The 15,547-nt window shown below is 42.9% G+C and overlaps 1 protein-coding gene across 2 annotated transcripts in view; it reads left to right on the forward strand.

Annotated features, from left to right (window-relative positions):
• The window catches only part of LOC130206293 (cadherin-18), a 129,936-nt gene that overhangs the window by 6,611 nt on the left and 107,778 nt on the right, over window positions 1-15,547 (forward strand). Inside the window, exon 1 of one of the 2 annotated variants that reach the window (XM_056434197.1) lies at window positions 14,978-15,092. The exons of the other annotated variant lie outside the window; for it this stretch is intronic. The gene's annotated coding sequence lies outside the window, so the exon portion shown is untranslated. Of the gene's footprint in view, window positions 1-14,977; window positions 15,093-15,547 lie in introns of those variants that run through there. 2 annotated transcript variants of the gene reach the window in all.

Here is a 15,547-nt window from a genome sequence, read left to right on the forward strand (position 1 = left end):
ACCTCTGGTCGCCCTACCGTATCACCCCACTGCAGATCTACCGTTACCCGCCCTCCCGTAACCACGACCGCGGGGGAGCTCGTCGTTCCCACCTGCGATGTCGCACCAATGTGCTTCACACAGCGGTGCCGATCTAATGGTGTGTATACCTCACCATGCGAAGTGTTGAATAATTGATGCGCGGATACATTTCAGTCTTATAAGAAAGAAACTATTACTGGAGCGGGTGGGTGGAAAGAGAAATCAATGGTAAGGGTTTTGGGATACCGTGTTACGGAAATAATAATGTGACCTTTCAATCGGAGTACGGGCCATGGGTTTCATGCTCTGTATTAAGTTATTGTGTTATTATTACGTTGGTATTAGTAGGAAGCATTTCAGTGTTGTATGCTGTTTTAAAAGAGGTCTGTTCTTGCGCAACCATATTGAGCGTCCCCGAAGTGTTATGCAAGAAGGGCCTGAGCAAACACCACGTTTTTATTTACACGTAAGGAAACATCGCAGCGCCAGTCAGGGTCATGAGAAAATCGGGAAAAGTCATGGAATTTTTAAAAAATGGTTATTTCCAGGCATGGACAATTCCTTGGAAAATAAATGAAATCCCAAAAATGTTGAAAAAAGTTCTGGAAAAGTTGTTTTATCCACGTGTTCATTTAGGCAGTTTGATTAAAAGATTAAACATTTATATCAATATGTATTCTTTTAATCAAACTATTGTCTCTCATTCATTTGTGTCATTTAAAGGTATATACTTGTGTGTACACGGAGATTTCACAAAATGCTTGGTCGTGGAAATTTAGTTTAAAGTCATGGAAAGGTCATGGAAAGGTCATGGGCATCCTAGGTCAACATGTGTATGAACCCTGCCAGTGTACCGTAGCTCATAGCTCAATCCCTCGTCCCAGCCTTGACTGTTGGTCCATGAGGGAGAATAAAGTACCTCGAAAATTGTCTTCAGTGCTGCACTCGTGGATATGATTTCAGTTCTCGTGTAAATGTGAGCGTCTCCTTCCCCCTTCCTCTTCCTGCAGCCACCACGGTAATTGTAGATTGTCTTCACGTGTCGATATTTTACTCCTTCGGTGATTGGAGCTTCATACGATGCTGGAGAGAGGCGCACAAGGGGGGGGGGGGGGGCTGGGGGGGAAGGAGGAGAGAAAACAGCATTCCGGTAACATCTGCCGTTCTTTCACAGCTCAAAGAAAGTCCTCGAGGTTGTCATAGTATTTCCGAAGTAAGGGGAGGACGGCGTCCCACAGGGAGACGCCTCTGTTGGCTCTGTGATGGGGAGCGTGTGTGTGCCGGAGCCCATTTGTTCTGAAGGTTCTGAAGGACGTTTGAAATGGTCCATAGAATCAACACTTTAGTATTGGCGCAATGTCTGTTTGACAAACACAAATACTCGTCGTGAATCACTCACTCTTTATGGGATATCTCTGGGCGTGCTGCTCCAGGACGAGTTTTCATTATCGATGACTCATTCAAAAATATGTCCAGCTTTTAAAATGTCTCGAAAGAAAAATGTGATTTGTTTATTTCTCGGTTTTATACCCTATTAAATTGGATTACTTTGGTTATTGGAGTGTTGCTTCGACACAACAAGCAACGTGAAGGTGCTCCCAGAGAATAATGTTCATGTGGCACTTCATGCTTGGATTTGTTTCTTCTTCAGGGAAACATAATTGCTCCAAGGATTATGTTCACTGGCGATGTTTCTCTTTAGTCCTCAAAGGGCTTTTGTTGATTTACCACGCAGAGGTAATAAGGAGGCCGTGCTACTGGTGGGAGCCCCACAGTGCGTCTGGCTAACGGAGCTAACTGCTAACAGGGCTAAACACTTACAGAGCTAACTGCAAACAGGGCTAACTGCTAACGAAGCTAACAACTAACAGAGCTAACTGCTAAGGGGGATAACAGAGCTAACTGCAAACAAAGCCAACTGCAAACAGAGCTAACTTGCAAATGAAGCTAACTGCAACCAGAGCTAACTGCTGAAGTGGCTAACTGCAAACTGTGCTAACAACTTTCAGAGCTAACTGCTAACAGAGCTAACTGCTAAAGGGGCTAACAAAGCTAACTGCAAATGGAGCTAACTTGCAAACCAAGCTAACTGCTCACGTGGCTAACTGCTCACAGAGCTAAACACACAGCGCAGGACTGATGGTTGAGACATATGAGTGAAATACATGTGAGTGTATTCACTCAATCAAACATCGTGATTGAATGAATGAGTGTGCGTGTGTGCGTGTGTGTGCGTGTGTGTGTGTGTCGTGCACACACCTTCCGAGTGCACTTCTCTAGTCCGAAAGAGTTTTTTGTACCTCCTGTTTCATTAGCAGCAGCTCCACTCGGCCCATTAGGAGGCGTAACTCCTGACGGCGTCTCCACACTCGCACCGCCTCCCGAGCGTTGTCATGACTCAGAGCCGCGCGGCGCCCGCCGATAACGCCACGTGTGAAGAAAGGGACTTTTGAAAATCAATGGCTGCCGTCACAGGTTTGCTTTCCTTTGGTCAGTTGTTTCAAGATGTCACATTTACAATTATGCAGCTATTACGCCGCGTCCGATGTGATTTGCAATTATACTTTCAGCGACTCCGATAGTTTCCCCTCCTTTTTTTACCGCGTATTTGAGCTTGATGTAAAAAAGTTGTGTGTAAACTTCACCCCCCCCCCCCCCTGTGCAAAACAGATTGACTCTTGACATCCTCCCCCCTCCTTCCCACCAGGCCCTGCCAGTGTTGGCACTGTAAATCAGATCTTGCGAATTCATAATTGATCAGAGTCTAACATATGGGGTTTGGGAATGAGAAAGACAATCAAATATATTCATTGGCGGTTTTTTCGCTCACATATTCGGTGACAACAGCTGAAAATACCAAGTGTCAGTTTATTATGCAAAACTAGGAATTCACCAGTATCTGCTTCACAGTAAGTTTCATAGAATGTTAACAGTGTTCACATCTAACTGCAACTACTGCAAACTCGTGAAGGAGACTCCACCTCCTCTTAGGATGGCCGCGTGTTCTTCAGCGGGACATTGTTGTGCTCTTTAACTGAGATACAACACTATGGGTTAGCAGCAACAACAACAAACGTGACTGCAAACAGAGCTAACTGCTAACGGAGCTAACTGCTAACGGAGCTAACTGCTAAAGGGGTGTTGTGGCTGGATTTCTTCCTTTTTGGTTGATTCTGACTAATCTCTTAACCTGATGCTTATAAACTTATTTCTCTCTCCTATCTGACTGCTGGTGAGACGCCACAGGAGACTCACCCACTGGACCTCAGTAATCAAACACCCACAGGACACAGAGAGTTTGGATCAGAGTTCAGTTCACGTAGATTTATTTGTAACAAACAGTTTCACAAATAAACCTGGTCTGGGTCCGGTATTAAAGACAACGACCTCCCTCCACATCTGTCTTTCCCAACTCCCGAACAAACATATTGACATATTATTTATACATTTCTGTACATAAAACAGAGCTAACTGCAAACGGAGTTAACAACAAAGATAACTAACTGCTAACAGAGCTAACTGCTAATGGGGCTAACAAAGCTAACTGCAAACTGAGCTAACTGCTAACGGAGGTAACTGCTAAAGGGGCTAACAGAGCTAACTGCAAACAGAGCTAACAACAAACAGAAGAAACTGCTAACAGAGCTAACTGCTGACAGGGCTAACAGAGCTAACTGCAAACGGAGCTAACAGCAAACAGAGCTAACTGCTCAGCATAAAAACAAACATTTGTTGTATTTCTGAGCATCACTTTGTGTGGGCAGGTTAAAGTGCTCACGGGTAAACCGTACCGCGGAGTTCTCCACCGAGGGACTAGCGTATGTTTTTTTAATGGCGGTGCGCGGCCGTAACCTTGATGCTCGTCAGCCGTGTATAAATGAGAAGTGTTAGTGGGAGGAAAAACAGATTCCCAGTCGCTCTACTGTGTGTCTCCCAGCTCCAGCGGCGTCCGCCGCCTCCACCATTTGTCTGTGTCCGAGGAGACCCGCCCGAACCAGCAGCTTGAAATGAGATTCACTCAAGTGCGTAATCCCTCAATTCTGCTTAGCCCGTGATTAATTGACCAAATATCTATTATATGTGGAGCGTCCGCAGAAACAGGATCACACAGAAAAATAATGGTTCGTAAATGGTTCTTTAAAAGGCTTTGTGGTTCTACGAAGAACCAATCACCGACTCAATAACCATTTTTTCATTTGAGGCACCATTATAGGTTCTTTAAAGAACCCTGATTTGAAAGGTTCTTTGAGGAACCAGAAATTGTACTTTAAAAAACATTTTTTGAAGGTTCTTTGAAGAACTATTTCAGGAAATGGTTCTTTAAAGAACTCTGGTTTGAAAGGTCCTTTGTGGAACCAGAAACGGCGCCTTGCAGAACCATTTTGTGGAGGTTCTTTGAGACACCTAAATAGGTTCTTTGAAGAACTATTTAAGGAAATGGTTCTTTAAAGAACCATGTTTGAAAGGTTCTTTGAGGAACCATAAATGGGGCTTTAAAGAACTTTTTATTTTAAGGTTATTTGAGACACCTTTCTAGGTTATTTGAAGAACTTTTTAAGGAAATGTTTCTTTAAAGAACCCAGGTTTTAAAGGTTCTTTGTGGAACCAGAAATGGTGCCTTAAAAATCATTTTTAAGGTTCTTTGAGACACCTATATAGGTTCTTTGAAGAAAATCGTTCTTTAAAGAACCCTGGTTTGAAAGGTTCTTCATGGAACCAGAAATGGTGCCTTAAAGAACCATTTGTTTAAGGTTCTTTGAGACTCCTTTGTAGGTTCTTTGAAGAACTCTTTAAGGAAATGGTTCTTTAAAGAACCCTGGTTCAAAAGGTTCTTTGTGGAACCAGAAATGGTGCCTTAAAGAACACTCTTTTAAGGTTTTTTAAGAGATCTTGATAGGTTCTTTGAAGAACAATTTGAGGAAAAGGTTCTTTGATGAACGAAAAATGGTCCTTCTATGGCATCACTCTGAGGAACCATTTTCGGGTCCAGATGGCTCCATTTTTCCTGTGCGTGGCGATTCTGCACAGAGCAAAGAAATGTCCGAGCTCACGTCCGCGGGAGCAACACTGTAATCTCGGCGTATCGTTAAAAGCTCCTCTGCAATTAGCCGCCCCGGCAAAATGATCCACCGACCTGTCGTTAAAAACACGTCAAGGAAATAGACATCCTGCAGAGAAATGGCTCTTCTGGATCGATAACCCGCGAGTGACCCCTTGTGTGGCTCGTTGCGAGGGCAGAGAGGCATTTGTGTTTGCAGAGCATCGGCCTGAGTGCACTGCGTGTCCACGGAGGCGCTCCCGGCCCTCATTAACAGCCTCGGTGACATCGACGCTCTTTCCTCCGATGTCACGGAGGTTCTCTGCAGCTTTTACTCCGATGGCGGCGTTATTCCTGATGCTAAAACTGTGGAAATAAATGTGTATATAGACACATGCAAGATGGGGATGTTTTTGCGGCAATATCGGTGGAAGGTTACGTTGTCTATATGCTGTAGAGTTGTAGTGGTTTTTATATATACTTGCACATGAAAATAAGGAAGTCTATGGTTTGAAATTAATATATAAGAAAGCTAGTGTAATCAATAAAGGGTATTATGAAGGAAATTCCAAAGAATGTATTATGAAAACAGAGTAGAAAGTCGCTGAAAATATGATTATTATATTATTCTTGCAACTGTACGACTGACTGTAAGATGTTTTATGCTTATTATAAATATGGCATGACGTGAGTATGAATGAAATGTATTGACTTTGGGAGGCGGAGTCAGAATGGGAGTTTCCACTAGAGATCGTCATAAAAGCTGGTTTAACCGGAAGCAGACATTTTATTTTGAAAACTCTTATTGTGAAGGAATGTATAAAAGTATATTAGTGGGAGTAGCATTGTTGTGTTGTAGATAAGATTAGCCCGCCTCCTGTAGGGGTAAGCCAATAACATGGTGTGAAATTGAAGAGTCTATGCATGTGACCAACATACTAACCAATGATTGGCTCTGAGCCCTGGTTCAAAAGGTTCTTTGTTGACCTAGAAATGGTGCCTTGAAGAACCATTTTTTTAAGGTTCTTTAAGGCACCTCTATAGATTCTTTGAAGAACCATTGAGGGAAATTGTTATTTAAAGAACCCTGGTTTAAAAGGTCCCTTGTGGAACCAGAAACGGTGCCTTACTGAACCATTTTTGAAGGTTCTTTGAGATACCTTTATAGGTTCTTTGAAGAACTATTTAAGAAAATGGTTCTTTAAAGAACTCTGGTTTAAAAAGGTTCTTTGTGGAACCAGAAACGGTGCCTTACAGAACTATTTTAGCCCATGTCATGCTGTGAAATTGAAGGGTCAATGCATGTGACCAACATACTAGCCAATGATTGGCTCTCAGCCCAGTGAAATGATGCCTTCACTACCGTAGGAGTTGTGAGGCACGTCACACATGTCCTCTTGCGTGAATATGATAGTCAGTCCCCTGAAAGCATCTCTTCGGCCTGTGGACTCATTGAAGCGTGAGCCTGCCCGGCTGGGACAGATGTATATATGCTTTGTGATACTTATTCTTTTATTAAATATTTTATGCTATAACTTTCTGAATCTGGAACTATTTACCAGCACTGGGACCTGGCAGATCTTTTTTTCCGGACTTAACAATACGGATGTTTACCCTCTCTGGCACACACATATCGCTGCATTGTTTTTCGTGAATGGCATCCAGATTCTGCATTGGTATATAAAACGGGGCGGGGGCCGCGGTCCATTGCCAAAATGTGAGATTCGGCCACTTAGATATCTCTCTCTCCTTTAAAATAAACATTATATATGCCTCACGTGTGTGAAAGTAACACTACGGGGCGAGAAATGTACCAAATAGAAATGAGAACCAATCAAAAGTCTCGCACGGCTGCCAGCATGAATATCAGATTCTGCATTGGTATATAAAACGGGACGGGGGCCGGGGTCCATACCCAGAATGAGAGATTCGGGCCACTTGGATACATCTCTCTCTCCTTTCAAATAAACAGTCTATACGCCTCACTTGTGTGAAGGTAACACCACGGGGCGAGAAATGTACAAAATAGAAATGAGAACCAATCAAAAGTCTTGCGCGGCTGCCGGCATGAATACCGATTGAGACTTTCCGAGACGGGGCGAGGATACACCTCGCATCATTAATCCGACTCAGCCACAGGAACACACACCTCAACCTTGCTCGCGCAATAAATAAATAAAAAGATGGCGCCACAGTGTATTTGCCGGAGACTTTTTCACCCGGGGGACTTGTGCGTAACCGTAACTAAACATTGAGTCGCGTAGACGTCGTAACGTCCCGCGTGAAAACCCCCTTCGGGCGTTTTTCCGGCGAAGCGTGACGCCGATTAGAGAACATGTGTTTTGGATGTTGCTGAACAAGTTCAACGGCGACTTGTTCTCCGTGTTAGAGAGAGACGAGACGCGAACCCTGAACAGAACACGCCCGTCTACCGCGGAACACTTTGTCGTTAATGTCAAATTTAAATATCAGGAAGAACCATCTTCTATTTCTCTTTTCCTGCTGTTAGAAGAAAAAATACCTTTCAACCGTTTCAAAGTATAGTCATTATACATGTTTTTTTTATTTTTATACTGAGCACACGTCCACTTTCGGAGCTAGTTTGAATGCCATGTACGCCGGCTCTGGATGTGGACCGGAGACGGGGGGAACCGGGCCCCGGATGATGGATGAGGCCCGGAGGCTGAGGAGCCTGTGACGTCTTGGAGACCCCTTCCCTCTCATCTCACCACTCGCCTCCTCGTCTCTGATACCTAATATGTCTCCTCAGCAGGTTTATATACCTTCATCCCCCCTCCTCCTCCTCCTCCTCCTCTCCTTGTCCATGACGCATCACCTTCCATTCTCGTCATGTCTCCTCTGCAGCCTAATTGATGAGTGAACACTAACAGGTTACCCTCCCTGCATCTCTGCACGGTGTGCCGCTCCTAAAGGGCCTCTCTCTCTCTCTCTCTCTCTCTCTCGTGCTGTCCATCTCCTCATCCTACACCACCCCTCCTCCGCCCGCCCGTCGCTTTCACCGCTCTGTTCATTATTCATTAAGTTTCCCTTTGGATCCAGGGAGAGAGCAAAAGCACGGCTGAATTCATGGGCAGACTCAACAGCCGGCCCAAGGGTGCCTGAGCAAAATTAATGTGTGTGTGTGTGTAGGGGGGGGGGGGGGGTAGAGCGTAGGAGTGAGAGGTAGAATGAGACGGATTGACTGACTGACACGCTGACTAGTTGATTGACAGGAACCAAAAAGAGAGGGGAGAGAGTGGAAGTCAAACCATAAGAGAGTCCGACACACAGAAGAGTAATGGTTCTCAAATGGTTCTTTAAAAGGCGTTGTGGTTCTACGGAGAACCATCACCTACTGAAGAACCATTGTTTTGTTTGAGGCACCATTATAGGTTATTTGAAGAACTCTTTAAGGATAACGTTCTTTAAAGAACCCTGGTTTGAAAAGTTCATTGTGGAACCAGTTATGATGCCTTAATAAAGAACCATGTTTTTTAAGGTTCTTTGAGAGACCTTTATAGGTTCTTTGAAGAACTATTTGAGGACATGGTTCTTTGAAGAACCCTGGTTCAAAAGGTTCTTGGTGGAACCAGAAATGGTGCCTTAAAGAACCATTTGTTGAAGAGGTTCTTTGTGGTAGCAGAAATGGTGCCTTAAAGAACCATTGTTTTAAGGTTCTTTGAGGCACCTTTATAGGTTCTTTGAAGAACTATTTGAGGAAATGGTTCTTTAAAGAACCCTGGTTCAAAAGTTTCTTTGTGGAACTAGAAATGGTGCCTTAATGAACCATTTTTTGAAGGTTTTTTGAGAGAACTATTTGAGGAAAAAGTTCTTTGAGGAACCAAAAACAGTTCTTCTATGGCATCAGTCTGAAGAACCATTTTCGGTTCCAGATGGCACCTTCATGTTTCTATGTCTATTTTATATAACGTGGCTCGGGAAAAAAAAGAAAAACGTGACTCCTTGTCGACACGCCGCCTCAAAGAGCCCCGCCGAACGCTGCGTTGTCTGTGAACAGACGCGGTGCATTGTGGGTAAAGGTGTACATTCAATGGGGTGAGTGGTTCAGGATGCAACTGGAGGCAAGTGTTCTTTCTTTTCTGTACGCAAACCAGATTTTATTTGTTTATTTACTCGATTTTGAGTAAATGCTTTCTTGATTTTCTTTCTCTCTCTTTCTCTTTCATTTCACAGGCGAGCAAATCCTCAACAATCATCAGAATATATATATTTATTGAGTTGCTTGGATGTGGACCTCACTCTTATACAGGGTTCTGATGCACTTCGCAGATGATGGAAATCAAGTCATTCATTAAGTTTAACAATATTTAATGGCAAGAAGTTTAACAGCCAATCAAGGCTCGAGATCGCGTCTCCGCTACGACCCTAAGACCCCACAGGCTCCTCCCCCTCTGCCCTCTCTCACCTGGACAGACTCTTATATTAGTCGCCAACAGCCAATCACTATCCTCAAAGATTAGTTCTTTTCATCTTCAGACCGGGGTCGCTCGGCTAGGCTAAGCTAATAGAACAACATGGAGAGGTTAAAGGTCACGCAGCTGCGACGAGGCGTCACTTCCGGTCAGCTAACTACACAGTTCCTTCACAATAAAAGTCTAGTAGGTCACTTTCCGGATTAAAAAAACATTTCTGAAATAATAACTAACATTCACTCTCATGCGTCATACTTATGAACATTAACCCCTTATGCTTCACAATACATTCATATTAATATTCTCCCTAATATTTCCAATGATAAAATCTTTCTATATGTATTAATTTAAAGCATAAGACTACAGAATCTAAATAAACAATTACAACCGAACACTCTCCTCACTCCTCTGAACTAACGGCAGTAATTGGTCGTTGTGCTTTGCCGAAGGCGTTGTTAGGATTGCGGGGCGATGAAATAACTCTCGACTCTTGATGATCGCGAAAAAAAACCTAAAACGACACTTCATGTTTATTTTGGTATGAAATATTTGGAATATGTTTAACCCCTTAAACTCCACGATAAGCCAGTGTACAGTAAAGCTATAGAGAGACGATGCTGAGAGGAAACAACTCCAATGAGCTCGCCTGTAGTCACAACGCACGACAGCCATTTTATTTGTAGTTTGTTGACCTTTTTGGGGGGAAACTTGACGTCATTGTTTTTTTAAATGACCGGTTTGTATTTGGCCAAAGTTTGGCTGGATATATTTTCTAATTGTTGTCATGATTTTGTTATCATGTCACCTGGATGGAGAGATTGACATGACTTCATACATCTTTATGGGATGAGTCACATAAACCATTTATTCATGTCGATCCAACTTTGAGCTTTTGCCAGGGAACTTTTCGAGGGCTCGAAACACTTATTTCCTATTCATAACACACACACAAACACAAACACACACACATATATACAGGACTGTCTCAGAAAATTAGAATATTGTGATAAAGTTCTTTATTTTCTGTAATGCAATTAAAAAAACAAAAATGTAATGCATTCTGGATTCATTACAAATCAACTGAAATATTGCAAGCCTTTTATTCTTTTAATATTGCTGATTATGGTTTACAGCTTAAGAAAACTCTAAAATCCTATCTCATAAAATTAGAATATTTCCTCAGACCAAGTAAAAAAAAAGATTTATAACAGCAAAACAAAATCAAACATTTGAAAATGTCCATTAATGCACTCAGTACTTGGTTGGGAATCCTTTTGCACGGATTACTGCATCAATGCGGCGTGGCATGGAGGCAATCAGCCTGTGGCATTGCTGAGGGTTTATGGATGCCCAGGATGCTTCAATAGCGGCCTTTAGCTCATTTGCATTGTTGGGTCTGGTGTCTTTCAGCTTCTTCTTCATAATACCCCACAAATTCTCTATGGGGTTCAGGTCAGGGAATTGGCAGGCCAATCGAGGACAGTAATGCCATGGTCAGTACACCAGTTACTGGTGGTTTTGGCACTGTGGGCAGGTGCCAGATCATGCTGGAAAATGAAATCCTCATCTCCATAGAGCTTTTCAGCAGACGGAAGCATGTAGTGCTCTAAAATCTCTTGGTACACAGCTGCATTTACTCTGGACTTGATGAAACACAGTGGACCAACACCTTCCAACAGACTTTTTGTGGATGTGCTTTGAAACTGCACTCTGTGAACAGCTTGCTCTTTGAGAAACTTCTTTTTGTGTCTTACCCTCCTGATGGAGGGTGTCAATGATGGTCCTATGGACAGCAGTCAGATCAGCAGTCTTCCCCATACTTGTGATTTAGTTTACTGAACCAAGCTGAGTGTTTTTCAAGGCTCAGGAAACCCTTGCAGGTGTTTCGAGTTAATTAGACGATTCAAGTGATTTGTTTAATACCCTACTAGTATACTTTTTCATGATATTCTAATATTTAGAGATAGGATATTTGAGTTTTCTTAAGCTGTAAGCCATAATCAGCAATATTAAAAGAATAAAAGGCTTGCAATATTTCAGTTGATTTGTAATGAATCCAGAATGCATGACATTTTTGTTTTTTTAATTGCATTACAGAAAATAAAGAACTTTATCACAATATTCTAATTTTCTGAGACAGTCCTGTATATATATACACTACCGTTCAAAAGTTTGGGGTCACCCAGACAATTTCATGTCTTCCATGAAAACTCACACTTTTATTTATCAAATGAATTGAACATTTCATAGAACATATAGTCAAGACATTGACAAGGTTAGAAATAATGATTAATATTTGAAGTATTAATTTTGTTCTTCAAACTTCAAGCTCAAAGGAAGGCCAGTTGTATAGCTTATATCACCAGCATAACTGTTTTCAGCTGTGCTAACATAATTGCACAAGGGTTTTCTAATCAGATATTAGTCTTCTAAGGCGATTAGCAAACACAATGTACCATTAGAACACTGGAGTGATAGTTGATGGAAATGGGCCTCTATACACCTCTGGAGATATTTCATTAGAAACCAGACGTTTCCACCTAGAATAGTCATCTACCACATTAACAATGTACAGTGTGTATTTTTGATTAATTTAATGTAATCTTTATTGAAAAAACAGTGCTTTTCTTTGAAAAATAAAGACATTTCTAAGTGACCCTAAACTTTTGAACGATAGTGTATATAAATATATATAAAAATATATGTGTGTATATACAGGACTGTCTCAGAAAATTAGAATATTGTGATGAAGTTCTTTATTTTCTGTAATGCAATTAAAAAAACAAAAATGTCATGCATTCTGGATTCATTACAAATCAACTGAAATATTGCAAGCCTTTTATTCTTTTAATATTGCTGATTATGGCTTACAGCTTAAGAAAACTCAAATATCCTATCTCTAAATATTAGAATATCATGAAAAAGTATACTAGTAGGGTATTAAACAAATCACTTGAATTGTCTAATTAACTCGAAACACCTGCAAGGGTTTCCTGAGCCTTGACAAACACTCAGCAGTTATAAATCTTTTTTTTTACTTGGTCTGAGGAAATATTAAAATTGTATGAGATAGGATTTTAGAGTTTTCTTAAGCTGTAAGCCATAATCAGCAATATAAAAAAAAAAAAGGCTTGCAATATTTCAGTTGATTTGTAATGAATCCAGAATGCATGACATTTTTGTTTTTTTAATTGCATTACAGAAAATAAAGAACTTTATCACAATATTCTAATTTTCTGAGACAGTCCTGTATATGTGTGTATACATACATATATATATATATATACATAGAACTATATATACATATATATGTATAAATATATATACATATACATGTATAAATATATATAAATATACATATATATGTATAAATATATATATAGAAATATATATATAGAAATATATATCCATATAAAAAAAGATATATATACATACAAATATATACATATGTATATAATAATAATATACACTTTTATTAATCCCCAAGGGGAAATTAGTTCTCTATATGTATACATATGTATATATGTATATATATATATATATACATATATATATATATCAGTGGCGGGCCGTCAGGGCCAGCAAGGCCTTCTCTGCTGGCCTAAACATCATCAGAATATATATTTTTTTCTAAATATATTTCCCCACAAATATGTATTCAATTATTCCCGAGTAAGAGTTATTCTCTTAATTTCATAGCGTTCCTCTTGGTTGCGCTGCTGCCAGCGCCAGGTTGAGATTTGGAGGGCTGGTCTTTATGTTAGATCTTTTATCCAATCATATTCAGCCATCGTGTGTTGCCAGGGGGCTAAAATCTGCCCTTAGGCCTTCAGAATCAACATTGCGGGCGCTGGTAGCTTCAAGTGAATGGGAATGACGATGTTGTGTCAACCAATCAGCTTTAGAGTTGGCTCCTCTAGGCCTTCGAGAAGGCCCGGAACCGGCACAGGAGCCAGCTAGCAGGCGGAGTGCTGCACGTCTTTTGATTGGATTACCAATATTGAGAGGCGGGTCCTATGGGCAGGTATATGCAGAACCTCAGAACTAGGAAACTGAATTTGATAAAGGAATTAATTCGCGGACTACAAAGCTGTTTTTTCAACCCACAATGGCGGAAGGAGGAGAAGATGTCGATTTGGTCGAGCATATACTTGAAATCTGCTTTGGGTGCGACAATGCCCTGTTTAGTGAACAAACTAGTGCAAGTGACTTTTTTCTTCTTCTTTTTCTCCGTCATGATGCGCGCATTCTGCAGCGCGCGAGACGGAGAGCCGAGAGAAATGACATGCTGTTGTGTAGATACGATCAGACCCGGGGTGGGTAATCGGGAGAATCGGGAGAGTTCCCGGTGGGCCGCTTCACTTCTGGGCCGGTCGAGAATTTTATTTGTTGACACTTCGATAGGTTGATCGCGGTCGCTGCAGAGCTCCGACGCCGGTCTGCGCGCATCGGGACGGAGCAAAAAAATAGTCACTTGCACCCCCCCCCCCCCCCGTCAACAACTCTTCTCGGCTCGATGCCGGTGCGCAAGTATTTGCATTGCATTATCCAATTTCCACTACCATAAAAAAAGTGGGCTGGTCTTGAGCCTGAAATTCCCGGGCTGAAAAGTGGCCCCACTCCAACCCTGGATACGATCAACATCAGACGGCTGTTTAGTTTAATAAATAAACAAAGACGTGCTATTGAGAAAATGACGGGGGCGGGCCAATTTTTTTTAATGTCATGCGATCTACCAATACTACGCCGTGATCGACGTATTGAGCAGCCCTGGTCTAGAGCCATGGCATCATAATGATAGTAATAAGAGGTGGATTAATTCGGGTGGGACTGTGTAGGACCTCACTGAAGGCCCAGGCCCACGGCCCGCCACTGATATATATAATACATCATTGCAACATTTAGTCTGCAGCCCCAACACATTTGGAGCATTGGGTGTAGTTTTCTTGTTTCCATCCTACGGGACAGTCTAGGAAGGTGTGTGTCTGTTTGTGTGTGTGTGTGTGTGTGTGTGTGTGTGTGCGCGCGCGCGTGTAGGAAAACGAGACCGGGATAACGTATCGCTTCCTGATCACTATCTTATATAATCACGTGTTAACAGAGTAGCAGGAGGAGGAGAGGGAGAGAGAGAGGGAGAGAGAGAGAGAGAGGGAGGGGGCGAGAGGAGGTGCGAGGAGGCGAGAGGAGGCCGGTCCGAGCCTGATGGCCACGGATTGATCTGAGAACCGACCAATCGGGCGCCTCCCTCGGCTCGAGCCGCCGCTGCAGCCGGGTTAGGATTGGAGGAAGCTTCGGGGAGGGAGAGATGCGCGCACACGCACCGGCTCCGCTCGCTCGTCCTGTTCGCAACGCACGCGCGCGCGTACACACCAGGGCGAAGAGAGAGAGAGAGGAGAGAGAAAGAGGGGAGAGAGAGAGGGGAGAGTATCGGCTCTCCGCGAGCCGCGCAGTCAAGCTCCGCTCCGGAGAGGATGGCAGCGTTACTTTTCGACTGAAGGAGACACGGAGGAAACGAGGAAACGAGGAAAGGAGGAACTAACTCAAACTCGTGTGCCCTTTTTTCGCCGCTGATCGGCCGCCGTGCGCGTTCCCGCGGACAGGTAAGAGAGAGAGAAATAAGTTGCGCGAGTCTTTTGAGCTGTTATCTGTGTGCCAGTGTAAGTTTTTTGTGTGTGCCTTTGCACCTGTGCGCGTGACAGCGTGTGCCCCCCCCCCCCCCACACACACACACAGCCCCAATGCGTTGCGGCGTGTTGACGGAGCATGGCCAAATGAATAGGAGCTCCTGTTTGTGTGCGCGCGACGGGAGCGCGTGCGCATGTTTGACTTATGTGTGGTTGTGTGTGTGTGTGTGCGCGCGCGTGCGCATTTGCACACATTTCGCCCGGTGAGCTCGTGGTGGGCACGGAGCAGAAAGACACGGGCGAGGTGGAGGAAGAAGAGGGAGAAGGAGGGAAGAAGAAGCAGGGGAGCGCGCACTTTTCTTGCATACATTTAAATATATATATGTATATATTATTAAAAAGAGGGGACGTGGCTCCCCCCCCCCCCCCCC

The sequence above is a fragment of the Pseudoliparis swirei genome, chromosome 16 (genome assembly GCF_029220125.1).
Source record: "Pseudoliparis swirei isolate HS2019 ecotype Mariana Trench chromosome 16, NWPU_hadal_v1, whole genome shotgun sequence".
Classification (NCBI taxonomy): domain Eukaryota; kingdom Metazoa; phylum Chordata; class Actinopteri; order Perciformes; family Liparidae; genus Pseudoliparis; species Pseudoliparis swirei.